This window comes from Drosophila rhopaloa, unplaced genomic scaffold (genome assembly GCF_018152115.1).
Source record: "Drosophila rhopaloa isolate 14029-0021.01 unplaced genomic scaffold, ASM1815211v1 contig_3, whole genome shotgun sequence".
NCBI classification, from domain to species: domain Eukaryota; kingdom Metazoa; phylum Arthropoda; class Insecta; order Diptera; family Drosophilidae; genus Drosophila; species Drosophila rhopaloa.
The window spans coordinates 4499374-4519119 of record NW_025335123.1 but is presented as its reverse complement, the minus strand read 5'-3'; the positions used below and the strand labels follow the sequence as shown (position 1 = coordinate 4519119).

At 41.4% G+C, this 19746-nt stretch overlaps 1 protein-coding gene across 2 annotated transcripts in view; it reads right to left on the bottom strand.

Annotated features, from left to right (window-relative positions):
• Nucleotides 1-19746, bottom strand: part of LOC108037430 (zwei Ig domain protein zig-8) — a 150778-nt gene that overhangs the window by 55212 nt on the left and 75820 nt on the right. The gene's annotated exons all lie outside the window — the stretch shown is intronic.

The following is a 19746-nucleotide window of genomic DNA, read 5'->3' as shown; positions in this document are numbered from 1 at the left end:
TAAGGGCCAGAATTGGCTTAGTTGGACATGCAGTCTTCCAGCAAAACACAGGCTCAAAGTATACCTAAAACAAACTCTCGGCCAAATGAGCCCCGCAGCGAAGTGCAATTAAAAGCAAATCATGACCTACACAAACAGCCGAAAAGTTCATAACCAGTCGAAACAACACTGTCGGCAAACAAGCTGACAAATGGACGAACAAGCAAACAAACAAACAAACAAACAAACGAACAAACAAACAAACAAGCCAGGAAAACCGCAGACAAAAGTGTTGCCCGGAACTGCAAAACCGAAGCGCAACATAAAAATCCACTAAGGCAAATTGGTTTTGTTAACCAGCACAATGGACACATTAACATCGCCCAGGACCCACAGGAGCGTGATATCCTGCAGGCTCCAGGCGGCTTGCAAAGGATGTGTCGGCGACGTCGACAACGGCAGGCAACAATTAAAATTTTTGCAATTCTGTCGCAGCTCCCGGAATATTTTTGCCCACTTCACAAATAGCAGCGCAATGCGCGAAATTGTTTTTATTAAAATGTAGTACATGCAGTCGGCGAAAAAGTGTGGAAGAAATATGTGGCAAATCTTAGGAATTTTAAATAAACTTATGTATAATTTTGTTATTGTATTTTATCAAAATTACTGCACTTTGATTTTTATGTTGCAACAATATATATATTCATTTCGATAAGGCATTTATTTTAAGTGACTAAAAATGACAAAGGGATGTTTTTTTTATAAATTTATATTTGGGAAATAAAGATTAAATTGTTAATTTAAATTAATTGTAAAAGCAGACAATACTTGTTGTTCCTTTTCTTAATTTGCATTAACATACAAGATGACTTGGACCATACATCTCGACAAAGCAATTATTTTTAACAATTAAAGGCGATCCTGCGTTTTAAAGACAAAATTTTACTTTATGGTGACTATTCGAATTGGCGAACATTTTCGTCCACTTTTTGGAGTGTAATAAAGGGAAAACGGTGGAGTGCCAGGGGATTTCGGTGCTTTCGTTAACAGAAAATTATGGACTCTATCTTGCTCGGGGAGCATTGGCACATTTTAGAAAGTTTTTTGCTCATTACATGGCTTGATTTCATTTAGTTGGGTGGGGAGAGCGGGGAAGCCCCGTAAATTAGATGAGATAATAAGCCGGCCAGGCTGGGAAGCCACTGTGCAGCTGGCTCAAAGGATGCAGGTCCTGCCAGATCCTGGCTGGCACCCGGGTGTGTCCGTGGCCTCCTGCATCGTTGGTCATCTTAATTAGGCGCAAAAAAGCAAACTGCAAAATGCAAATGAAAAGGGCACCCGACGGCGCTCGAGAGGTGAGGTCAACACAGTCAAGCGCCAAAGGAGAGCTGTCAAAGGCAAACATTTCTGGTCAAATCAGATCCAAATAAACCGACAAACTGGAATGCTTTGGGACTCGAGAGTCCGACAATTACCCGGGCACCATGCCGATTTTCTGGTCACAGAAAGAAAACCATCTGCCCCTAAAAATCCAAAAGGGATTTCCAATTTGCATCGGTTTTATACCTTGATCGGTTCTAAGTTTCCTAGTTGATTGGACTTCCAGACCTAATGACTGCCCCTTATACTCTTATATATTCTTTAATTTCAAGGGTATTTTGTATCTGTTCCCTGTCAGAGGGTATTATTATATTGGTGAGGGAAGTATTAAAAAAAAAAAGATGAAAATGCCACTTGATTGGACATTTTATAACGAATTCAATGATTTCCCGGATTTTGGACAATTTTCATAGCCGTTAACACCATGATATTTTTCAAAAAATTAAAATTTTTGGCTGTGAATGCCACTCGATTGGAAATTTTATAATAAATTCAACGAGGTATAATATTGCAACATGCGACCATTATTTCCCAAGGTTTTGATCCAAAAACCAAAAACTTGAGTTGATTTTTTCCTGATTTTGGCCATAAAAAGATTATATTAATTAAATCAGCTTCCGTTCTATTTATTTTGTTAAATATTATAGTGTATAATCAGAATAAAATATTTCCTGATTTTTAAATAAAAATTGTATTTAACTTAGTCTGAATAATTAAATTTAAGTCCGAATAATTAAAAAAGCAGGTATAAACTGGAGATTATAACTACGTTCTCTAAAACAAGTCAAGCACTGAGACAGGTTTTAATTCCGCCACCTGTTTTACACGACCTATAAGGTACATCCATAAATTGGATTTTATTCAAGAAAGTTATCACAAATAGAAGTCTTTTAATAAGACCCACTCAAACCTTTATTGGCAGTGATTAGCGGGTATTGCATGGTCGGGCCCTTAAAACAAACCGTTCTCCCTGTGGTTTTTCCACTTCGGACACTTCAAACTAAGCTTTATTTATGGACGATCCGAGTGCAGAGAACCCCTTGTCAGAGTTATGTTAATACCTTTTCCCATGCACAAGATAAGAGCGGAGGGATGGGGAAAGGGGGACCAGGATTGCTTCCGTTTAATCAAAGCTAATTGAGAGCGTTTGGCAATTGGCGTTAACTTTACCGCTTTGACAGGCGAATAGAAATCGGCGGGGGGGAAGCGAGGGGAGGGCCACTCCCCAAACAACTGACCACAAAAATTTTCACGCGAATCGACCCCGCCCTGCGTGAATTCAGCGATTTCACCGGGGTGAAACTTTTCAACGTTTCCACTCCGCTGCCCCTCGCTTTTTGGCCGAGAACATTGAAATTAGATTAAAATGTTGAGGCAAATGCAAAATGGCTGCCAATTCGGCGAGGTGTGGGAGTCGATTCGAATTTCATTAAAACAATATCAAGCGGGTCAGTGCCTAGTCGAATGCTTTGCTTTCCTTCATGTTTTTCGCTTTTTTGTGAGTGGAAAAAGTTGGCCACCAAGTTGAAACTTCGATTAGGGGTTAGGGTTAGCCATTCGCGGAATTGGACGAAACATATTTTGAGGGATTACCATGGGGTAATGGCATTCCTCGCCGCACGCCAAATAATTGTACTTTATTTTGATGTGACAGAGGCAAAAATAGCATTGGGTATTCATTTCCAAGTTGAGTAAAAACTTTAAAGCATAATATTGTGATTTGTAAAAGGGTGGTTAAGTCTAAAGTTATAAAAAAGTGATATAACTATTTTGAAAAAGGAAGAAATAAAATAAAACAACTTTTAATATTTGGCTTTTTGCTTGTAAGTTTCATAACTTTTAATTTACAAAATTACAAAAATATTTAATCATAAATTACCGATTAAAATGTATGCTAATAAAATCGGTCTTTCTTATACTGTTTAAAATTGTTTGTTCATTTTGAGTTCAAAAGGCCCTAAAACTGTGGCACATTTGGGGGCCACCTTTTCTCAGTGCAGATATTGGACTCTTGGCCGCCGTTAGTATTTACACAAGTCGTGTGAATGAACTTGGCTGCCCGACTGAGCCAGGTCCCCTCCCTTTTTCCACGGGCTTGGCTGTGCCGGCGCCATTTATCATGCGAATCCCAGGAGAGTGCTCAAAGCAATGAAATTAAAAGCTGAATTGTTATTTTTGCGCGTTTGCCTTTTTGCTGTTTTTTCGTCGGGTCGCATCGAGTCGAAGAAAGGAGCGGGATCAAGGGGAGGAGGGAGAGCTGGAGTCCTTTGGCCGGACTGCAATGATTGGCATTTATGGCCCCGGCCCAGGAGCGGCTGCATTTCGCGGGGATGGGTGGGTGAGTTATGGCGGAGCGGCCCCGCACTCGTCACCGCTTAATTGGCTTTTAATTTTGTGTGTGGGCGCATTACTTTTCATTACGATTAGACGCTTTGCAAGCGAATCCATTAATTAAATTCCTCTGTGGAAATGGCAGTAACGGGCTGCGCAGCTATGGGGTAAATAAAATTCAAATGGCAGGGTATTTACAAGCCAAATTTGACATTTTAATGTTTGGTGACATGTGCGCGCGCATAAATGGCTTTGGGGAAATTATTAATTCCCTTCTGCCGAAAGGATTACAAGGCAAAGGCACAGGCACACCCACGCAAGTACACGTGCTCGTTTCTGAGAAATTGCGGGGTGGCAGACATAAATATCGAGTTACATTTTTGTGGCCCTCCTTAAAATGCGATCCCATATCGCCCACATTCATCACTTGTGTGTGTGTGTGTGTATGTGTGTGTAGGGGATATTAAGAAAACATTAAAATCACATTTTTAATAGATTACAAAGCGTGTGTGGGGGAGTCGACCACAAATCAGATGGAGATGAGCCAATCCCCTCCCTCCTCTCGTCGATGCACTTTTGCCAGGCGAAACAATTAGACAAAACAATCAGGGGACCCCAGCCAATTGAAGGGCAACGAGGCGTATACGTAACACGCCACTCGAGTCGCCGTAAAGGCACACACACAGATAAAGGGGGAAACTTTTCCCGGCCGGATAAGTGAACAGAACTTAATTGAAATCAATACAAAATGCAATTTAATTCGCCCTTCTGCAACTTACACACACACATATGAGCACTCACCCACATGCATTTGCCCACGAGCAGAGTTGGGCACATGCATTGCATACTTTGAGGCGCCGTTAGTTTCGGATTATGCGAGGGGAAGGAAGGGCAGAAAGGAAGGGAAAGCAGGGAAGCCGGTACTCGAGGAAGTTGTAAAGTGGGTTACAGCCAACAAAACTGAGCAAAATATAAAAACGCTTGATGTTCCAGGCAGCTGCAGGCAAACGGGGAGATCCAGGATGGCAGCAGTATGCCCATTGCCCCAAGTAGGATAAGAGCTTTATTATCTTCTTGGCGACATTTTGCAATGCTTTAGAAAATGGCTACTGATCCTTAAGCAGCAGAAAATCCCTTGATCTTGCATCCCGTTGCACCTCCAATTAAATATTAAAATCGCAAACTGACTTATGATATTTTCTCAACTATTTTCGCCATTAAGCAACTTAAATTACCTTGCATTTTCTGACGGGACTTCACATGTAATAGCTACCGCCAGTATAATTCGTATTAAAGAGGCGCCTATGATTTAAGCCACTAAGAACCTTATTTTCTAGAAACATGCTACTGGCATTGTCATTAGCATATTATAGATTCTTCAAGTTTTACATTTGAGTTTGGTGAACCATAACATTACTCATTCAATAAAATATTTTTATGACTAGCCTATATGATCTTTTTTTTTTGTTGTCCCCATTAAACTGTTTAAATTTCATACATTTAAAAGTCACATATAATAACAAATGCCCTTAACAATAGAATTAAAGAGACTTGCTTGGATTATAAATTGAATTAAATTTAATTATCTAAATCTAAAGGGAAACATATTCCATTAAAAGGAATGTAGTTTCATCACCAAGTAAAATACACATTGGTAAGCCAAATATAAAATTAAGGTAGAACCAATTAGACTAAATTGATTGTCGCTGAAGGAGTGGTAATAACATCCAGCTATAAGAAAAATCACAATCCAAATGAAAACGATGGACTGACTGTCCTTAAATAAATGACTACCGAGTATTAAGTTAGGTGGGGAATCCGACTTTAGCGTACTTTCTATTTATTTTTATTTGGACCAGTCGCAAACCGAGTGTCTGCATCTAGGGGTATGTAAGTCAAGTGCTTGTCGTTAAGCTGAATTTGATTGTTTCTGTTGCTCGGGGAGCTTGGCCCACTGAAAGCGAAATCAACGTTGAATGCCCAGGTGTTTTTTATTTTTTTTTTGCTTGGCGGTGAGGGGAACATATTGCAACCGACTTCATTCTTCGCCTGTTGTTTCCAACAGTTGACCGGGACAGAAAAAAAAAAGAAAAAGAAACCAAGAACACGCGACGCCTTTTGTGTGTTGAGTTTTCTTCTACCAATTGCATGTGCGAGGAAATGGGAAAACGGCGAGGGCGGGGGCGTGGGCGAGGGCGGGTTCGGAGGGCGTGGCATGTCTCCAACAGTTCAGTTTATTATGTCAGGGGAGCGACAAAATTGAAGGGAGTGCTGGTGGCAGTGCTAGTGCGAATGCGAATGCGAATCCGAGTGGGAGCGGCAGACTGAATAGTGTTTAGCTGTCGACTAAAAAAGACATTTTCCTGCTCACTTTGCGGTTAAGCAGACAATACCCAAGCCCACTCCGTCCCGTTGGCCAAAACCCCATTCGAAACGAGAAAACGCATTTTATGGCATTCAAATCGTAATGATTTTGCGCTTTTCTCATGTTCTTTCCCAACAATTCTCCGCAAATGTGCGGCGAAGTTGGCAGAAAATTGCACTCTCTGTAGTTGTGTGCGTGAGCTGAGTGTGTGTGTGTGTGTGTGTCTATGAGTGTGTGTGTGAGTGTGTTTGTGTGTGTGACTGCGTGTCATTGGATTTTCATTTGATGCGCGCCTGGAAAATCTCAACGGCAGCAAGGACCACGATGAGGACGATGACGATGACAAGGATGCGGATGCGGATTGGGATGACGACGACGTCATCATTGTGTGTCCACCGCACACAAATGCTGGCCGGACAGCCGGGCTGACAGGCAATAGAGGGTTAAGGAGCAGAGGGGTTAAAGGCAGGAGCAGGCAGAGGAACAGGAACAGGAGCCCATTGATAAACATACTGTTCGACCGACTTCTACTGACCAGGACTCATCCCTCATTCCTCATTCCTGATTCCGCAGAGACGCTTACATCGTGTAATGCATATCCAATTAAAATGTTAGGCCTGCTAGCTCCCAATTTTCCACAATCCTCTTTTCAAAGAAGTCGAGACCAGCAGAAATCAAAGAGGGACAGGATCCTAATGATGGACTAAATGGACTGCCAAAAATACGACTGCAGGAGGAAAGGAAACTGGAAGGAAGTCGCTAGCAATGATGGTTAATTTTATTTGGTTTTTTTAACTTCTCATATTACTTCTATTTTGATAGATTTACCAGATTTAAGATATATAAATGCTCCTTTGAAATAGGATAATTTGTAGCTTACAGTAATACAGTTTTAGTCTTCAATAACAACAACTTCGACCATACAATTTATTTTACACTTTTCACATTTGATGTTGATAAACTCTCCACACGCTTCTCACAGTTGAGAAACCATAATAATTGCAATTAAAAATCGTTTAGAGCTTCCGCCCAACAAATTTCCGCAGCTGTTCACACAGATGTTGTATGCAAATTGAAATTAACAGAAAAAGAACTACGTTTCTAAATTGGAAAATGGAAATGCACTCCATGGCAACGCTGCGTATGTGCAATATATGTTCGTTATTGAGTAAACGCGGCACTTGATAACCAGTTGAACACGAAAGGTTCTAAGGAAACATGGAAATCGAAGAGGCTGAAGCGGATTTAATGCCGCTGTCACATTATTATTTGATCTTTTAGTGCAGTTGTAGCTTTTTAAATAGAAACTGCTCATCACAGCTGTAACTACAACAAAACATTAATCATAATATCATAACAAACTTTTTGGAAAATGCTGACAATAATTTAGTTTTCCATAAAGCGTATATGGCTTAAACTTGACCACAAATAAATACTTGAAGGCATAACTTTAAGACAACATATTCTATGTATATTTACATAAGGTAGGACCTTATCCACTAGTTTCTATCCGCACACTCCTCGTGCATTGAAAACCTTACTCGTCGGGCTTAAAACGAACGCGTTATATTGAATAAATTTTGAAGAATTAATCTAAATCAATGTGACTTTTGCAGGAGGGAAAGATAACACCCGGCTCATATTGTCTTAGGCTTCCTTCCCCACCTTTTTCCCCTTCCCCTTCCCCAATCTCCACCGCAATCGCCCATCTATCTCTTTGTGTGCATATGCAAATTACTCGCACATATTTATTCGCTCACACACACGGTATATGGCATATAAAGTGGCATTTTTGCAAATGATGGAGCCGGGCTTAATGTGGGGAAAAATCAAAATAGTCAGGCAAGCGAGAAGAATATGAGACAAGGACAAAGCCTTTTGTGTGCCACAATAAACTATTTTTTATTGCCGTTGCCGAGATGGGACAGCTGTGCAGGATGGCGGATTTCGAGGGGAGGGGGTGGTGTTTCACAGCAAAGGTGCTGTCCGTTCGTCTGCCTTTTTCCAAGCCGAACCACCGCCCACCACCCACTCCACCCACTCCACCCACTACCACCCCTGATTTCGCTCACTCGCTGCGTTGTCGACCGCATAAAAGTTTTTCAATTAAGTGCCATGCCCTAGTTTGGACTTTTTGCTGAAGCCAACCCACACACACTCACCCCTCACACACACACACACACACACACACCAATACAACCAAGCACAGCAGCCTCACACAGACAGACGAACATACATGCGCGGCATTGCTGCATGCATAATGCGACTGCTAAAAGCGTCGCCAGCATCGCTGTCGTTACCGTTACCGTCGCTGCGTAAGTGGAACGCACGTTCGGACCCCATTTCCATTCCCACTTTTCCGGGCGGGAAAAATCCCAACTTCGAGTTCTGAAAAAGCAAGTCAGTAAGATTGCAGATTCGATTCTTGCAATAATATCCCAAGGCGCGATGAATGTATTGCTGGGAGCCACGAACATTTAGAGGGTAAATTAAATTAAATTTCGAGACTTATTCAAAATAGCTGTTATATGATTTACAAACATTAAGAAAAGGTAATAGTGTAGCCAATCATGCCACTTTCTTCAAATTTGTCGGCACACACTTTCAATACAAACTTATTCCGCCTAAAATATTTCTCTACTTTTGTTATTTAAATAATTCTACACCGTATACATTTATTATGTTTAGTTTGCTGGTATTAAAAGTAAACTTGAATTTAATTTGTTTTTTTAATAATATATGCGCATAAAACATGCCATTTATTCAATGCTATTTTTGGTATGCTTCTTGTTTATGATATCAGAAAAAACAATATTGATTTAATATTAACTGGACTTTTGTGAATTTATTTTGAGGTTCGATAGCACATATACAACAACTACTTAATGTTTGAAAAATACAAAAATATAGATATAATTTGTTCAAGGACTTCCAGGACTTTTACGGACATTTGGCAGATTTTGGCCCATTTGAGCTCCGTTAATCCCCGACTTTACTTACTCGCCGCATTTCTTTACAAATGTGCTGTGGTATTGTATTAAAATGTGTCGCGGCAAAAAGGATGGAGAAATTGTAAAGAGGTAGAGGTGGCAAAAAATGTGCAACTTCGGTTTTAATATGCGTCAAGCGAATGGCGGCAACGAGGTAAGGAGAAAAAATCTAGCAAAGCGAGGAAAGGGAAAACAAAAACGAACAGCTTTTTGCTGCAACCTGAGCAATTTTCATTAAATACAGAAAAAGCGAGAAAATGCGGAGTGGTTCCAGATAAAGACCAGACAAGATGGGACAATTTTGAGCAACTGCAAAACAAATACGTGACATATGCGTAGCCTCAGTTCACCCACACAGACAGACAGACAGACAGACACACACACACACGCACACCCGCACACACACATAGACACACACACTGGCGCACATCAAACGCTTTTAATGAAGTAGCAACGCTTTGTTACACATTTCTGCAGCATTTTTTCCCTCCTGCTGTTCATGTGTTGGTAACAGTTTTGGTTTGCTCCCCTCATCTCCCCTCATCTCCCCCTGCCACCACACCAGTTCAATTTGACATTTACATGTGGCACTACACTCAAAAAAAAGTATATTCGCTTCACTTCGGGAAATGTGTCCCTATATCGTAAATATTTTAATGGGATTCTCTTAAGCTAAGCTTGAAAAGTTCGTTGAAATAGCCATTAAAAGCTTTACCATCCCCATAAATAAACCCAAAATGAGCATGAAAGAAATTCGAACAACTTAAGAAAATATATATTTAACCAAAATAAGACACAATTTTGCCTTGAAAGAGCTTTAATTAAAACAAATATAAATTAGAATAATATAACTGAGCATGAAAAGACTGTACAAATTTATACATAACAAGTGCGCAACATTTTCTTAATCATAGAAATTTCAGTAAGAGTTTTCATAATTAAATTCAATATGAAAATAGCATGTAAATGTGCTTTATAATTTTCCCAGCATTTTTCGTTTCCGGGTATTTTTTGCTGAGGGTATATCTGCTTGTCTTACTCCGTTGCCATCCGCCTCTATTTTCCCCCTTTCTCGGGTTAGTTTGCTGTATTTAATTTGGCCAACGCTTGAACTTCAATCAGTAAACATAACGTGCACGCATCCTGTGGTCTACTCCGAGTTCCCTCCCCCTTTCCCCCTCTCCGTTTTCAGTTCGCTGCAGGCAGTCAAACAAGGACAGCAGCCACAATCAACTTCAATAACTTAGACACACACACGCAGGAAGGAAGGAGTGGGAGTGGGAGTGGGAGTGGATCCTGCCGAGGAGCTCCTGCCCGCTGGCATGCATGTTTATATTAGTTACGGGCCACAACAACTAACGGTAGTGGAAAACTTTGCCCGGCAACTCGGGGGAAGACTTGATTTAAGTTCAGCCAAACACGGTGAAAACTGTTGCCGGCTTTTAGGCCCCCCGCCTCTGATTGACTAACAACCGATTGGGAGGCGTAAAAAGCGACTCGGCTCCGTTTCCCGGCCAACAGCAACACCAACAGCAACAGCAACAGCAACACCAACACCAACACCAGTGTATCTGTGGCAGTGTCCTTGAGCCTGCCACGTGAAATGATTTAAACACACGCACAAAGCAACCGACTCCTGCTCCCGATCCTTGAAAAAGACATGGAGCCGAATGGAGGCGAATGGATGGCGGTTGAGGGGCTTGGCTTGAGCCATCTTCCCCGGTCACCGCAGCACTTGGCGCGCTAACCGAAATCCATTCAGCAAACTAAACCAAACCAATTTGAAGTGAAAACCTCAATTCAGAACTCACACACTCGCTGGGCGAACGGTTGAGCCACCCATCCCATATAATACCAGGCCAAGCCATTGCCCACCATTCCATACCACTCCATACCATCTCCATTGATTATAATACGCGACGGCTCTTAGTCTTTCATCAAGTTTGCCAGCGCTTGCGGTCGGGAAGTGTTCGGCGAATTCTGAAGTCGATGCCTTATATGCAAATTTGATTTAACCCGCACAAAGTGGAATAATAAATACAAATCTCGAACACGATCTATTGGGAAAACAGAGAGAAAAACATTGCACAAAAGGCCATGTAATGGAAAAAACGTTTTATGACAGCTTACACCGGCCTAAAAACTCATAAACTCACATTAAAATAAAGGAAACCTATACTTATATTGCATTCTAAGCAAATAATTTTTTTTTTGTTTTATATTGTGAAACAATAACGAAATGGTAACATAGATAGATGCACTGTTACCTAATTGGGCAATTAAAACAAATCAGAAATATAATAATTTTAACAAAATGATGCGGAAGTCATAAAAAATTATAAGAATATTACTAGGTAAAAGACTGCGGCAATTTGTAGAACTTTCATACGTCATTCATCAAGCAAATCAAAACCAAAATTGTGTTTTAACTGAATAAATATCGAGTTACTGTTCAACTAATATTTTTTCTCTGTACACATTTTGCTTCCTGATGTGTGACCTAAAAATGATGGAAATTTTCGCGACAGGGTAGGGCGAATACCTTTGACATTCCACGAGGTTGTTGAGGAGCTCTTTCGCCCACCTGCGAAAGGAATATCCATCAATGGAGGGCATTGGCAAGTCGTGGCCGCAAACATATCTCAAATTCCGGTTTGTTTCTGTATAGAAATTTGATTTTCATAAGCTGACTCACGTGCCACGTCAAATGGCTTATGGGTAAGCGTCGTGTGTCGATTTTTGGTTTACCATCCCGGCACGCACGCCCGCATATGCCGCGGGATTGAGCAGGATCCTGCAACCTGGATCCCGAATTCAGGACTCTCGATGCTGTATGCTGGATGCTGGACTCGGGATTTGGGGTGGCAACGCATGAATTAAGCCAAAGATATGTTTGACAGGCAATATTTCCCACAGCCACACACACACACGCCCGCACGCACACATTTACCTAGGGCACGTAATGCATTTGCATGGGTCCTGCACAGGAGCTTAAAATTATGCAGCATGCTTTTAGGGGCAGTCATGAAACAGCAATGGCCTCAGCAAAACGAAAATGCTTTTAGTGCCGGCCAAAAGGGAGCAGGTGCGTAAGCACAGCAAATAAAACATCCGAGACTGTGAATACACTCAAGGAATAGTAGAAAAATGCAGAAAAAATGGAGCATGCATTCACAACACAGCCGGGGATTCAGTTGTCCGAGTGCCGGACTTATCACTCACTTAAAAACCATTGGAAAGGTAAGGCGACTAATCTATATTTTCACCGACATGCAGGTGACAATTTCCGAATGCACCTCCATCTTCATGTCCATGTCCATGTCCACGTCCATGTGCATGTGCATGTGCATGCGCACGGTTGAATTTTAATGCCAATCCTGGGGACTGGCAATTTAATTTAGTCGCCAGAAATTGCCCCGCGAGAACCGAAAAATATGATAGATGATGATGAGTGCAATTTCAATTAAAAAACTGCATGGCCAGTCGAATGCTCTATTTTCGTTTGCCGTGCACATTCATTTTTCGCATTCACCGCCCACGAATTCGATTTTAATTTTCTTTTGTTTGTGCTCCTGCCAAAGGATATTTTAATCCTATGCAAAAACCCATGCGGGAAAGGCGGTGGCAGGCAGCTCAATTAACTGACATTAAGTGACTGGTTGGGGAAAATCTTTTTGCCACTGAAATCGAACCGGACCCATATACACTTGAAAAAAAGAGAGAGAGAGAGACTTGAGAAGATTAATTTGGAAACCCTTGAGCAGGATTTTTCAATGTATATGTTATTTAGTTCAATTAAATTTTACTACTTTTATGTATTCAATTATATTTAGGCATATAGGTATATTTATTTATTTATTCACAAACTGTAAGCTTAAAGTTATAAACTAAAGAAATTACGTCCATAACTACTATGGCTTTCGGCCACCTTCATTATGTTTAAATATTGTTTTTCATTGTTTTAAGATTTATATTAGCTTAAATAGGGTTTAACTTCATGAATCTTTTAGATTTTGTCAATTCCACAATCCTGATTGTACTATTAATGAATGGGTGGTCTATTATTATAGTAAGTTTTTTATGAATCTAATAATATTTACTATATTAATATTTACTATATTATTCGCCGTCATCTGTGTTCTTTGTTTTGATATTTATTTGGTTTATTATATTTAGGTATACCTTTAAAAAAGTAATTTCCTTCTACACCAGACTGTTCGCTATCCCTGATGTTTTGACATATATATATTTTCTTGCGTGTAGCTCCACCCCACCTCCGCACCACTGAACCACCGAACCACCCGCATCGCACTACCGCAAGAAAGCCCGGCGAAAGTGACAGCACAAGTGACATTTCAATGATTTCGCTGTCAGTCAGTCAGCCAGTCTGTCTTTCTGTCTTTCTGTCTGTCATTCAGGCACTCAGTGTCTGAAGAATCCAGGGGCGGGTGTACTCGAATGGGCGTGGCAGGCGTTCGATGATGGGGGGGGGCAGGGGAGGGGGTAGGTCGAGGGGATGAGACAAATGGCTGTCACGCAATGGCGGCTCAAAACAACAACTAAACTCGAAGTGGGGCTGCTGGAAAAGTGCTAACCACAGCGAAACTGGGGGCAACAAAACCATCAAACGGCTGTCGAAATGGCAAACGTTGTTTTTATCAGTTTCGAAAAGGCAGCAAGGCGAAATAAAATAAAACTAAAAATAGTCTTTCTTTTTATGCCCCCTCCCTTTATTCAATCCGAAAACAGGCAAAAACTTTCCTGACATGCCCGGAAAAACAAAAATCAAACGGCATTTAATGGGGGGGGGGGGGGCCAGATTGGCTTTGGCAATTAGTGTTAATTCGCAGGGACTAAATTAAATATTAGATTCACCATTATTTATAGGAACAGATACTGCGGTAGCAGCAGCATAATGCCAGCAGGCAACTAGAGCCCCCTCCGTATGCTAATTAGCCATCGAGTGGCTTTGATCCCCTGTAAGCGGCTTGTATTGCATGTGAGCCCCTGTATCACTCTGGCTGTATGGGAAATGTATTAAAAACTAATTAGAAAACAGCCAGGACTGCGACCGGGGGGCAAACGGGGCGTGGCACTGGGCGGTGTCTCATTACAGCCATCAGCCAGGTGAAAGTTTCAGTTCAATAATTATGGGATGAAAGCTGAAGTTGCAACTAAGTTCGTCCTTCGATCCCCAGTAACTTTTTTTTTACCCGCATTGGGCTATAATCAATACGAACGCTTCTCTCCTCGATTCTCAGCGCGGTTAGTTGAGGCAAAAGTATTGATTGCTACAAATTCTAATTAAAGCTGATTAAGGGAAACTTTGGCCTTGTCTCTCGCTTTCCCAGTAAAACTTTTAGTTTTGTTAAATTTAAAGTTTTTTTTTCAGTTTGCTTGAAGCCTTTAGTTTGTATGCTTTCAGAGGTGAACCTTGATTTACTTAAATGCATATGCCAAGACTTAAATATTTGAAGTATACATGTCATATACAAGTATATATTTTAACTTAAGGAGTTTATCCTTGCGTTTTACAGAGATGTTGACACTTAATAATGTTATTTTGTTTAAAATGTTTGAGAAAATGCAAGGCAGTCTTGTACATTTGTTCGTGTATAAATTGTACCTTGATGAAATACAAATTTTTCAAATGCAATAAATATTTTTTCGTTGAAGTTCACTTTAAAAGTTATTTTCTTAGACTTCGTGTGACGTAAACGTTAATCAAATTAAAAACTTAGCACTTATGGGGCGAACTCGTTTTCATTCTGTCTTAATTCTGTTCATTGACAAGAAGATAACTTATGAGGCAATTTGAGCTCATATGTCTGGCATAAGAAGTTTGACCTCTGCTCTTTGCACTGACTCTCCATCTTAGGATCCTTCAGTCTCCATTTCAATCATCTTTAGTTCACGCCTTGTGATTTGTCTAATGCAGGCCACACACACACACACACACTGCTTACAGTTGGGATATTAGACGACGGGCAAGGACATCACACATACGCCCCGTTGCCAGGAACGCTAACTGGATCCGAGTTTGTCTTTCGAGTTGTGCACTTTCGTTAAATAGACACTCTTCACCCGGCGGCCCTTCCCCTTCCCCTTCCCTCCGCCCTTCTTCTTCTGGCAGTCTTGGCCATATTTTAACTTAATTAACTTGCAACTATTTAAGTGAACAACACAAGTGGCTCGTTTTCGTGTCGCATCTTGCTCTCTCCATCTCCCCTCCCCCCTTTTCTACCATTCGCCGAAGGATTTTTCTCGTTTCTCGTTGTGTGAGAAATCTGGTTCTTCAGGTCGCCTCCTTGGCACACTCAATGACTACAAATTGTGGTCATCAGAGAAAGCGGAGAAAGCGGAGAAAGGTGCTGGAGGAGCGGGGGAGGGAGTGGCAAGGTGGGGGGGGGCACCGCCCGAATTAAAGGTAGAAATAGGAAATAGGAGATTTCGTTTGTCACGTTCCAATGGGGAGAAAGGAGACTGGAGAAAGGCGACGGGGGAAAGCCATCAGTACTAGGAAGCCAAGGCACGTATGGCGGCGGTGCCACACCCCCTTTTGTCTCCGCCCCCTCCACCTCCCCCAGGCAACCACTTTTCCGCAAGTTTTCCGACCACCCCCTCCTCTTCTGCCCTTTCGCCCGGCTTCACTTGGCTCCAACGATTGCCACTGCGATTTGTATAAAATTACAATTTCATTTGAAGCCAGAGCCCGTGAATTGAGGTCGATAGAAGGCCTCTATCTCTGACTGTTTGTGTCTCCTTCCACTTCCACATCCCTTCCACTTCTCCTGCGACTCCTTCCTTTCCTTTTTTTCTCCCAGTGGCTTTTGCTTTTATAGTATTTACATGCCTATCTAGTGGAGCATATCAGCTATGTGGAGAATAAGAGCTTGAAGGGGATCTTTGAGCTTACTACCTCTTTAAAAAAAAACTGTACTGATGTCCTGACGCTTCACAAATAATGTGTATGGAATAATCTCTTAACAAAATAAACTATCACGCCGGGCTTATCTTTCGTTTATTAAAAGCTTGTTAATAAACAATTTACTACTGAAATAATAATAATTTAATTAGCTACTAAAGTGACTTCAATGTGCCAAAAACTGAAAGAAGATGCACCCAATGTATGAAATGTATTTGACATATAATTGATTGATTTCAGATCTATTATCAGTAAACGTCTTGGAACATTTTATTTTGCTCAATAAATAACTTTGTTTTATTATTTTTTGGGAATAGCGTATGTGTAACGTATTTTTAGATATTCGGTTTTCATTTTGTGTATTGTATTATGGGAAAGAAACATGTGTCTAAAATAATTGTGGATACCCAAAATACTGTTATGAAACATGCAGTAGTCGATCCTTCAAAAAAGGGAAATTAACAATTTTCCATTTCCCTAAGCGCTGATTTTCCAGCGATTCGCGGGTGCAGCTGCAGCGACTCAAGTCGGATTCGGAGCTCATTATGCGAATAGCACCCGTCGCGACTTCTACTTCCCCCGTCTCATTGTCAATTGCAATTCTCTTAATTAGTTTCTGATGCTGGTGCGTTTCTCAGTTGCTCAGTTTCCCAGTCTCTCAGTTTCCCGCTTTCCCGCTTTCCCAGTCTCCTGGGTCTCTTGGATGTCCTTCTGCTGTTTTTGGCATTCTCGTTCGACTTTCGGACAGTCGCTGATGTAATTTTCTGCTTGTTACGTTTCATTCGTTTTTTCCTCATTTTATTTTATTTTGCCATTTTCTGGGACGGCGACAGAGGCGGTGGGAAGATGGAGTTTGTTTTGGTTGCTAGGAATTTATTTAAATTGGAATTTAATTGAAATGTTTGTCATTTGGAAGCATTCCCACACACCCACAGCCCCACATGCAAATACATACATATTTCTACATATATATCTATAGACATGTACATCTCTCGCTTTTGACTTTTTCCAATTTGCTGCGGTTCCCAATTTTCCCGTTTGCCATTGTTCTCGACTGTCTGTTTATTTATTCTGCGGCTTACGTTTTCCCACAGCTCGCAGAGCGAGTAATTCTGGAATTTCAAGAATTTTAACTTGGAAATTTCTTGGTGCAATTCAAATTTCCCATTTCCCCAGAAACTATCTTGGATTCGGCGGTGTGGGGCCAAAACGATGGGTATTCCCATCGGATTTCCTTGTCAGTCCCTCCGATCTGCTGATTCAACTCCAGTAAATTTCATTCGCGAATGACGAACAGGCAAGTACTTAGTGCTTGAATTAAGAAGTTGAAAAATTGGAGTGGATGACTACGAAATTGATTCCAAAACTTCACGAATTAGAGGGTAATAAGAACAACTAAGTCATATTCCAATGTGTAAAGTTTATTTTGGAGATATATAAACTGTTACAGCTATGTAAAAAAATAACATATGAGACACGATAGACTTTTTAGTGACATTTTATAAGCCACATACTTACAGACAAAGGAATGATAATCCCTCCGTCATACAAACAATTGTGAAAAACAAATGTGGACGCATCATCCGCAAGGGAATTTAAAACTTTTGACTTTGTAATTTTTTTTTTTGCATTATGCTTGGCATTCTATGGTTGTCTCATATCCGCACAGGACATGTGTTTCATTTTGTAAGTAGGAAGTGCGAAAATCGTCTGGTTAACAATGATTCGCAGCCAGGAAAAGTGGAAAAGCGGAAAAGGGTTGAACAAGAGGTGATGGCGAGGGGGAAAATGCGGATAGAGTGGTTGGGCAAAAGTGAATCACAATATGCTTTAACAGATGCAAAAAAGGGAAAATAAATATTTTGCCAGCAATCACAACGACAACAACATCAGTAGATTGTTCGACGCAGTTTTCTAGCCTTAGGATAGTGGCTATGTTGTTGTTTCAACTGCCTCCTTTTCGGCCTGTAAACCAATTTGCCAAAAACCTAGCAACAACAGCAATGCAAAATGTTATAAACTGGCCAAAACGAGCAGGAGAATTGCAGCACAACACAAATGCACATGCACGCCAACACAAACGGCAACAAAAATTGGCATTGCAAAATGTTTTGCCCACAAAATAAAAAAGGAAGAAGAACACACTCGCACACACACTAGAAATAAGAAAAATAAGTGAAAGCTGCGAGTTAAAGGGGCAGGAGAAATTTTTATAGCGAACACGGCTAACGAAATTGAGCTGCCGCAATGCCCACAGAAAATAGAGTGGCCGCCAACCCCCCTCCTCCCCTCCACCCCTCTACCAGCTATGGTAGAAGCAAACCCACCACCCAACCACCCACCGCCAAGCTTCTGCAACATAAACCAAAAATGCAGTCAATACAAATATAAATAACTGGCAGGGCCAAACAATCAAAAGCATTTTACCCCTTCTCGCTGAAGAGCCACGCCCACCACGACCACCGCCCCCTTTGGACACACACACAGGCAAACATCGCGTGTGTTAGTATGTTTGTGTAATATATGGAAACGAATTTTCGGCGTGATTGCATCGCGAATACACGGCGTATACGTAATGCATTTGTAAAATGCATCATGCACCTTGCAATTTGCAATATAGCCGGGGTCCTTTTTATATTTTTTAATGAACCCGGCGGACAGGTGGCATGCAAAAAGAGGTCCTCGTAGCAACTTAATGGAAATTTCGCGGTGGCCAATTTGGATTTGGGGGCGACTTGTTGAAAATGTGCAGCAGGCAGACCCTTACAGCTGATTTACAACCGCTCCCATGTGAGTCCTTCTTCGACGGGCAAGGATAACCATCGACCAGCGGCTTCTGTTCATAAAACTGTTTGCTCATTTCATCTGCAAATGCCTGGGAAATCCCATCAAATCAGCGCAGTCAGGCACGTTTCCACGGGCCATTAGCCATTAGCCATCGCTCTGCCACACCTCCCCGCCCCCAAAGGACCCGCCCACTTTTCATCAGGCAGCCCGGCCAGCAACCAGAACTGAGCAAATTTTTTGGGAAAATCTAGGGAGCCACGTTCGACTGTTTGTTTAAATTTGCAGCGTACTCGGGACTGAGCCGCGATCATTTGACCATTTCCATTCGTGTACTTTATGCCTTCCCCACGTGCCCAACCATTTTTGGCAACAATGAAAAACTGGTAATAATATTGTGGTAATATCATTTCGCAATTTAGTTTGCCCACAGAAACGAATCCTCGAACAACAATAGAAGCTAACCGAAAAACTAATTTCATATATGTAGGTATCTGCCGACGAGAGTTCGTTGCAATAAAAGTGCGCGCACGTGAGTGTGTGTGGGTGTGTGTGTGTGTGGATGAGTGTGGTTGTGTGTAAATTTCGGTCAGCAATGGAAAATTGCAAATTAAATTATTGCACACAGAGCGAGCAGCAAAGAGAGCCTCCGCCTCGCGGACATTACCACTCTGTATCCGCAGCGGTTGGCTCAGCACAAAAATATGAAAATAAATATTAGTACTGAAATCTTACAATTTTCCACAGCATTAAATTTCACTTAGCATACAGAAGGTATAAGTAGAAAAAGAAATGGAAAAAGAAACGAAGACAAGAGCAAACGGCGAGTGGGAAAATAGTTTTTCCCATCGCGAAGTGCAGCTCGTTAAGCGTCTGAATCTCGACTAGCCTCTGACAGACTTACTAGATAGTGGCCCAGCCAGAAGGATGCGGGCCGGGGGGAAATTGGGGAGGAAGTTTATGCCAGCGAGGAACATCCTCTTAAACGTGGG